At 37.6% G+C, this 9,076-nt stretch overlaps 1 pseudogene across 1 annotated transcript; it reads left to right on the top strand.

Moving 5' to 3' along the window:
• Window positions 1-4,691: 4,691 nt before the first annotated feature.
• On the top strand, window positions 4,692-8,788 carry LOC149813120 (exocyst complex component EXO70E2 pseudogene; annotated as a pseudogene). Its single transcript, XR_016428342.1, has 3 exons — window positions 4,692-5,224; window positions 5,762-5,925; window positions 6,563-8,788. The product of XR_016428342.1 is annotated as an exocyst complex component EXO70E2 pseudogene (transcript).
• Window positions 8,789-9,076: the final 288 nt, after the last annotated feature.

Here is a 9,076-nt window from a genome sequence, read left to right as displayed (position 1 = left end):
AAAAATTAACTCTGTAAAGAAAATAAATTTTTCAACTATTTCAAAGGAATTATAAAGTTCAAAATTTTGGGGCGTTACAAGTTTAGCGTAGATAATTGGTGCCATGAATATTTTAATTACTCTAGAAATAATCCTCCCTGTTGAAGTCTTTCATGCTTCCACACAACTTTTGAAAGACTATTTTCTTTTTCAAATATGACAATATAGATATATTTTACTTAAGAATAAACTTTTGGATCATTCAATTATGACAAGTAGGTAGAATTTTTATAGCTTTGACAATCAAATGGCCCAAAATCTTTATAAATATTTAAGCCTCAAAAATCATAAATTTTTTTGTTTCATTGAAAAACTATGGCCCAAGTAGTTATTCCTATAAAATGGACTATACAGGACACATTTACAAGATCAGATTTGCAAAACAAAAGTGCAGGAAATTACAAGATCAGATTTTGCAAAAAAAAGAAGTGCAGGATGGATAGTTTGTAGCTTGAATGCGTTGATTACCTTTATTTATGTAGACCGGACAACCAAAAAAAGTTTCAAAATCTACAACCAACAATGATCGGATGACTCTCCTTGTCCAATGTTTGAGCATCTTATCATATTTGTTCTTTGTAATTTATTTAGTAAGAAATATGTTTTACAAAAAGACTTTATGGCATATAGACATGCTTCTTCAAACCTGAAAAATCAACGGCTCACAATGCACTTAAAACTTTACAATATAAAGTATTGTGGGCCATTGACTTTTACTGCTTTCAAAACACATAAATATCAATATGAATGATAAAAATCCAATATGTAAAGTTTGGTCGATGAAAAACTGAATTCTTAGAGAAGGAACACTTCAATTATCATCAGTTGTAGATTTTGGACTTTCTTTTGGTTGGATGATTATATATATATATATATATATATATATATATATATATATATATATATATAGAGAGAGAGAGAGAGAGAGAGAGAGAGATAGAGAGAGAGAGAGAGAGAGAGAGAGAGAGAAAACTGTCCCAAACCTACTCAATGAAAATTTGTTGGTATTTTTTTCAAAATTCTGAGTGTTTAGCATGATTGATTTACTAGAAATAAACACTTGGATCATGAATTTTGAATTAAAAAAATGGTACTTGTAGCTTCAAAAATTTATGAAAATTGTATTTTGTTGATTTTTGAAACTTATAAAATTTTGTCCATGCATCAGAATCAAATGCTTCAAGAACTCATTCCTATTCAAAACTTTGAGAAAAATACCAAAAATCCAATAAAATGTTCATTGGGTAGGTTTGAAAGGGTTTTTCATTGGGCAGGTTTTCATTCGTCACTCTCTCTCTCTCTCTTTCTATCTATCTATCTATCTATCTATCTATCTATCTATCTATCTATATATATATATATATATATATAGAGAGAGAGAGAGAGAGAGAGAGAGATGCTTGATGAATAGGTGTGAGCAGAGGCGTAGCGTGGGGGGGGGGGCAGGACTGGGCTGTAGCCTCCTGAAACAGTTAATTTTTTTTTTTAAAAGCCCAATCCTAGCCCAACCTTGATTCCATATGAAATAGATTTGTATCCATTTTTTGTAGCCCAATCCTAGCTCAGCCCAGTCCTGACTGCAGCAATAGCTTGATTTGTCCATATGAAATAGATTTTTATTAATAATTGCAACCATTTTTTATTTTATTTCAAAAAAAAAAATCGGGGGCAATGCGCTCCCAAACCCCCCAACTATCATACCAAATATTTTTTTTTTGCTACACCCCTATTTGCCGCCCCCCTCACATGAATCCTAGATACGCCACTCGGTGTGAGCATGACTTAATCAAGCTGACCATCCATCACACGCTTGATGGATAGTAAAAAAAATGCTAAAAAGTGCTTTTGGATAAAAAAATGAGCAGAAAAGACTCTTTAGTGGCGCTTTTTGAGCAGCTTTAGTGGTGCACAAAAAGTGTTGCTAAAGGTAGTTTTTGCATAAAAACTTGTTTTTGACAAGTTTTTTTGTGTATGATTGTACATCAACATGCGACATATCGATCAAGCATCTGTGCTCTACTATATATATATATATATATATATATGTGTGTGAGAGAGAGAGAGAGAGAGAGAGTAATAAGTTTATTTTCTCGTTTTTGCCCAATTAGGCTCCTTCAAAAATTGTATTTTTTTTTTAAGATTTTTTCTCATATCTGACACCATAAATGTGATTTATAGGTTTTTTTTAGTGGGAACCTACTTTTGGATCACTAAAATCTGAGCTGTATACAAAGGTTTTCAGTGATCCAAAATCACTGGCCCTTCAGTTTTTCCCGGCTCATAAAAATATATATATTTTTTATCAAAAAAACATGATTAAGAGTCGATTCTCATTAAATAGAGCATGCCAAATATATCTAACAGTTGAGATCTATCATAAAACACTTCAAACTATGGGACTTAATGGAGCAGAACGAGCCAAGTGGGCCTAATATGTTAAGAGAGTGAGAGGGGGGGACGTCATTGTTGACCCAAAATTATTTCTCTGTGGGAGCTCTTACCATGGGACCAAGATGCAACGAATAAAGGGAGAAACTACAAAAAATGGAAGACTGCTTGCCTGTCACAATCAACTTTTTAAGGGTTAAAAAGATGGCTCAACTACCCTTTGTTTCTAAACGAATTGTCAAGATTGATTGCCCATGCTGTGGGACCCACCAATCAGTTAGGAGAGTGCATTCACACGGTCCATCTTGACAGTCTGAAAGATCATTTCAAGAGCACCGGTTCTCATCTTATGGTAGGTTGGTGGATTATTGGATTGGCTGTACTGTATGGTACATAAATTTTCAATCTCTCTCTCAATGTGTGGGCTTGCGAGTGTGTGATCAAGCATTATCAATGGATCAGATCCAGACGGACGGACTAAAAATATCTAAGGCTATGTTTGGAAGCCTCAGTTGGCAACAACATTCTCATGAGGATGTTGAAATCCACCCATTTCTAACGCCCATTGTCCCTCAGAAAGCCACTTCCATCTCCCTCTCTCCTCCCCCAAATGGTGATTCTTATCAATCGGCACTGAGTGATACAGCGGGGCTTCGCATGGTTGGTAGGAGCTGTCAGCACAGTGACAAACGTTTTTATCGGCAATTTCTCGTTTTTCAAAAAACTCACAAGAAATTGAAAATTTGTCATAAATCTCGCATTTTTTTGGCAAAATCTTGGCAATGAAAAAATAAATTAAAAACTATTAAATTTATTTTGATAATAAAATATTAATAAAAATTATTCAAAAATAAAAATACATGATTTTTTGTGATAAAAAACCGTTTAAAACATAAATATCGCGTTTAAATCACGGTATTTATGTTTTTTTCATAAATCTCTGATACCGTTTTAAACTTTCAGGCAATTTCTCACGATATTATCGCAAGATTTTCATAAATCTCACGATATTTGTCACTATGGCTGTCAGTGCACGTCACCATGTGGTTGGTCATTGCAGGTTCCAAAACCCACCCGTGGATTGTTAAAATTTTTGCAATTTGAGTCGGTTCAGGTTCACATGTGCCACGGAAAACCTATTGAACGAAGCTTGTAAATAAACTACCAGGCCTATGCTAGGTGGGTTCGGATATGATCTTATTAGGTTTGACCTTGTATGAGGGTTGGACTAGTGTTCGGATCTGGCTAAATATGACTCACGATGCAGCCAACTGGCACTGACTTTTGTTAGGTCTTTGTGAGTGGTTTTGGATCCATCGACCCTGTGCAGGGTTTTGTACATTCTTAGATGGATCCGACTCTATTAAGCTGCATCTGTTTTTGTGGATCCTACGGGTTTCAAGAACTGTTTCTGATAGCAGTCTCAGATAGAGCTGGTAAACTTGTGGCTCGGCTTATGAAGAGCTAGTTCAAACTTTAAATAGGCTCAACAAGCCAGAGCATGAACACCCAATGTTCATCTTGGCTCCACTTGTATAGGTTCATTTATAAATAATAAATATATCATATATATTATATTATAAAATAAATATGGTTGAAGTGTTTGGCCTGCAAGCAATATAAACAGTTGAAATCGGATTGCTTGCAAATTTGAAACGATTATTTATATTGTAAATGAGCTAGTTTGAGCTTGGGTTAGGAGGTTTAAGCCCAAATTCTATTGTTTTCAACTTTTATTTTATTTTTTTTTTATTTTTTGTAAATGAGTCTGCTCATGCTCAGCTAGTTTAGCTCCCGTTTTTCATGAGTTCAAGCTTGGCTCGGCTCAAGACAAGAAACAAACCAAGCTTGAACACGCTCTGTTCGGTTTGTTGGGCTCGTTTACCAGCCCTAGACTGAGACTGGGCCTTGCACAACTGCAAAATTATATCGGACCCAATTGGTCCCAATTGATCCACCACCAAGCAAGTCCTAGGTCCATCGATATCACACATCCCTAAAGACCAAATCTGCCAGCCCTTTCCTGGTAGATTGTAGGGGGCCCCTTGGACGGGTCCGGGTGCTGACTTTACAGAGTTGGACCCGGACCGTTTGACTGCCCTGGGCACCCAGCCACGGTCAGTATTAGAAACTACACTGTCAGGGGGCAATTTTGTCATAATATTACGTTACCGTGTGGAGCGCAAAAGTCCCCCTCTTTTTCTTTTCTTGAGATTCATACAATCATATGTTGTACATTTAGGACAAGCGAATTAAAAATTTCTGTGAGACAAGACAATCATATGTCTCTTTACTGCGAATTAAAAATTTCATTTTATTTTCAATTATTTTTTCTTCTTCTCCGTCGTAATTTCTGAAAACCCCTCGGAAACCGTTGAATTCAGACGTGAAGTTTTTTTCCCTCAAACCCTTGCCGTATAAGAGAGAACTTCTTTGGGAGCCCTCCTTCCCCGAGATTTCCGGGAGATCCTCCTGTGGTTGATTTCCGATCCTCGGCAGCGATAGATCGTCCCTTCCCCGAAATGGGGGAGCTCTGTGGGTTGGTGTACGGTTTTCTTGGTAAGGAATCGGTGGTCTGGAGAAGCAGGGTTTTGTGTTTCTTGTAGGGAGCGGAAGGCTTGGGGAAGTCGTGAATTGGAGTGTCTCTAAGAGGGATTTTATGAGAGAATTACAGTTTTGTTTTCTTTCCTTCTTGTGAGAAGTGAGAATTTGGTTAGCTTTTATTTGTTGCCGGATTAAGGTTTCTGAACAGCCGAGCTGCTACACTTTTGGTTTGATCTGCTGGGTGTTTCAGCAGGTTGGTGTTTCTTTGAAATGATTCATCCTTTTTTTTTGGTATTCTCTTCGAAGTTTTTTAAGGGATTCTTATCTGGAGTTTAGGTTTCACTTGTTCAAGAAGAAAATCAGGATCTTTATTGTGAAAAGACTGTTTTTTGGTGAAATTTGAAGTTCTTATTATTCTGTTTGTAACTCTCCCAATCCGTGAAATGGTAACTAATGTGTGGTTCCGCTAGTTCTAGCTTTGTTTTTTGTTTCACCGAGCTAGTTTCTCTTTCTTTTTTGAATTATTATTTTAATATTCCTGGGGTTCAAATAAGAAAATCAATTGTATAATGAAGAGTTTTGAAGGGTAGATTTGAGATTGAGAAAAAGGGAAATCCATCATTTTCTTTTATGATCCGGTTCTTTCAGTTTGTTTGTGGTGGAAACTAGTCTTGGTGTGATTACTTTCATGTTCGATGATCTATTGTACAAATCTGTAGGGGGACTTGTTCCATCTGAAATTCCTTGCCAACGAATCTCATGGATTGAAGGGATGCAAAATTTGTGACAGGTTCCAGGCATATATGTTCTGATACTTCGATGTCAAAAGCTTGATCTGAGAGGAGAGTTGGGTTGTACCGTGGTGGATCATTTGCTTCCACTCTTTCTATTTCTGTTAGTTGAAGGATTGCAGATTGGTGCAAAAGGTTTTCAACGACTTATAACAGTTTAGAGGTTGGTATCCAACCACTTATTCAGTTTATGATATACGTGTGATATCTTTTGTTGGTACCTCCCTTTTTTCGCTAATTTAAATTGAGAAAGGTTCTTCATGTGTTCATGTTTTAGAATACTTGTATTCTAGGCACAAAGGTTCTGTTTCAAAAGATTTGCTGGAGGAAATTGTCTTGTGGTATTTATCTGGTTAGAGATATAAGAAATGAAGAACCTGATATGGATGGTCATGGGCTTTGGTTATAGCTATCTCTGTTATATTTTAATAATTTTTTACCATCAGAACGGATAATTTGATATGATTAGTTTGGTTTAGTATTCTTCTAAGTGAGTTGATCGTGATTTTTATTTCATGTTATAAATGAAAAATCTTTTATTTCTGATGTTTATGTGAGTAATATGCTGGATCTTCCAAATTAATTCCAATTTTACTAATTTCTAAAGCCACCTGCACATTAACAATCTGATCCCATTCGTTTGATCGGTCACACATCAGTTTAGAATCCTCTGTTCTAAGATGTGGCAGAAGATAACTATTTGAGGAGCCTTTGAAACATTGGGTTGGTGGTAAGGAGTTGCTTTTTTTTTATGTTCTGATTTTGGAGTTTGAAGTCTGAAGAAACCAAAATTATGACAGGTTCAAATGCTCGACCTAATTTTGAAGTTCATGTCCATTTTTAACAAGTGACTTCTCAACGTTTTCTCGGCATTCTGAGCCATTTATTCTCTGTGACCAAATTGGTTGAAAGGAACGGGGTTATTGCAACTGCTCATCACATGGTGAGTGTTTTGGGAACAAAGACAAACATGACGAAAGACGGTGACAACAAGAACTTGCAGAAGGAAGAGGGAATTAGTGAATTGGAAGAAAGGCTTGTTTTTGCTGAGGAAAAGATCTGGAGTTGGGGCACTGCTTCTTCTGTTTCTGCTGGGCAGACCATGGTATGGGATTATGAACTGGGTCAAGCTTCCGAGTATCTACAGGTTGTTGATGATGTCCAGAGACTGATAAAAAGCTTGGGAAGCATATCTCTTACTGCAGATAAAGAAGAGAAGGAGATTCTTCCACGTGCCAACAGTGTCCTTCAGAAAGCCATGGTTAGGCTTGAGGAAGAATTTAGTAACCTTCTGTTTCAAAATAGGCAACCTTTGGAGACTAAACTTCTGTCTTTCCGGTCAAGTGAAGGATATGCTTCCGAAGAGGATTTCTCCAGTTCCTTTGACGATGACCTGGTTGATGAGAACCAAGTTAAGACTGAGGGAAATAGCAGCAGGTTGAATGACTTCACAGTTCATTTGATTGATCCAAGTGTAGTTCCAGAACTGAGATCCATTGCCAATCTTATGATTCAGTCAGATTATGATCAAGAGTGCTGCAAAGCATACAGTAGTGTCCGACGAGATGCCTTGAATGAAAGCCTCTTCATTCTTGGAGTGGAGAAGCTTAGTATTGAAGAAGTGGAGGGGATGGAGTGGGAAACCCTTGATTGTCATATAAAGAAATGGATATGTGCCATGAAGATATTCATCAGGGTTATTCTTGCCAGCGAGAAATGCCTGTGCAATCGGATCTTTGGGGAGCTAGGCTCGGTTGGCAACACTTGCTTTCTTGACACTGCAAAGGTTGCAACTTTCCAAATACTCAATTTTGGGGATGCTATTGCCATCAGTCGGCCATCACCAGAAAAGCTGTTTGGGATACTTGGCATGTATGATGTGCTGGAGGATCTGCTCCCAGATATAGATTCTTTGTTCTGTGAGAAGGATGCTTCTTTTATTAGAACTGAAGCTCATGAAGTTCTTCTGAGACTGGGTGAATCAGTAAGGGGTACCTTTCTGGAGTTTGAGAATGCTATTGAAAGAAACGTGTCAACTAGCCCATTTCCGAGGGGTGGGATTCATCCTTTGACAAAGTATGTGATGAATTATATAAACACTCTGACCGATTACAAAGAGGCACTGGACTTACTTCTTGAGACCAAAGAAGATGGGGACGATAACAGCAGTTGTTCAAGAACTCCCTCTCTGATGGCTCAAAGTCTTTTGGAGGTGGTCTCCATTTTGGAATCTAATCTAGAAGCAAAGTCCAGATTATATAAGGATGATGCACTGCAACACTTTTTCTTAATGAATAACATCCATTACATGGTTGAGAAAGTAAAGGGTTCAGATCTGTCTCTTCTTGGTGAGGACTGGATAAGAAAACACAACAGGAAAGTTCAGCTGCATGCAATGAGCTATGAGAGAGCCTCTTGGAGCATGGTACTCTCCTGGTTGAAGGACGAGGGCATCAACTTGTCTGGTTCTGGTTCTTCTGGTAAAGCAGTGCTCAAAGATAGATTCAAGGGATTTAACCTTTCATTCGAAGAGATTTACAAGACCCAGACATCATGGATCATTCCTGATCCTCAGCTTCGCGAAGAGTTGCAGATCTCAATCTCTCTTAAGGTTGTTCAAGCTTACCGAACGTTCACAGGTCGGTACAGTTTTCATCTCGAGGGTAGCAGAAATGCTGATAGGTACATAAAGTATACGGCTGATGATCTGGAGAATCTCCTCTTGGATCTCTTCGAAGGATCATCTCGGTCATTGCACAGTCAGCGTGGTAGAAGGTAACTCCTATCAAGTGATCAACATCTGCTTCCTTCTCTCAATTATTCTGAGCCTCGGGTTAATATTGTCCTCTTACTCATTTTGGAATCATCATTTACATAATCAATACAATTTTCAAGCTAGGATTTCCTGTGCATTTTGTGCTTTAGTTTGTTTTTCTTTTTGAATATTGTAAACTACAAAAGCTTGTATACAAAATGTCACCGATGTAAAATGTCTCGAAATTTTTGAAGATTTCCCATTTGCCAAGTTAAGAATAATGTCTGCTGATCTGTGTCTCTGGTAGCAAGTTAGGCGTGCCTTTTGTCTGGATACGTGTTTAAATGAAATGTGAATGCTCTTCCTTTCCCTAGAATTTCTCTGTTTTCATTCGTGTGTTGTTTCTTCTGACCGCTCTCTACATTTGTATGCTTCAGTGCTGATATTGCGTGGCAAAACTGAGATGTCTTTACTCGAAATTACTTGTCATGCAATGTGCTAGCTTTTTGGCACATCTACAGAAGCTTCGTTTGGGGGATGCTCATAGCCAGTGTGTAAA

The sequence above is a fragment of the Nuphar pumila genome, chromosome 16 (assembly GCF_984573655.1).
Source record: "Nuphar pumila chromosome 16, dmNupPumi1.hap1.1, whole genome shotgun sequence".
Classification (NCBI taxonomy): Eukaryota; Viridiplantae; Streptophyta; class Magnoliopsida; order Nymphaeales; family Nymphaeaceae; genus Nuphar; species Nuphar pumila.
Note: the sequence above shows the minus strand (reverse complement) of the source record. Positions and strands in the feature narration are given on the sequence as shown.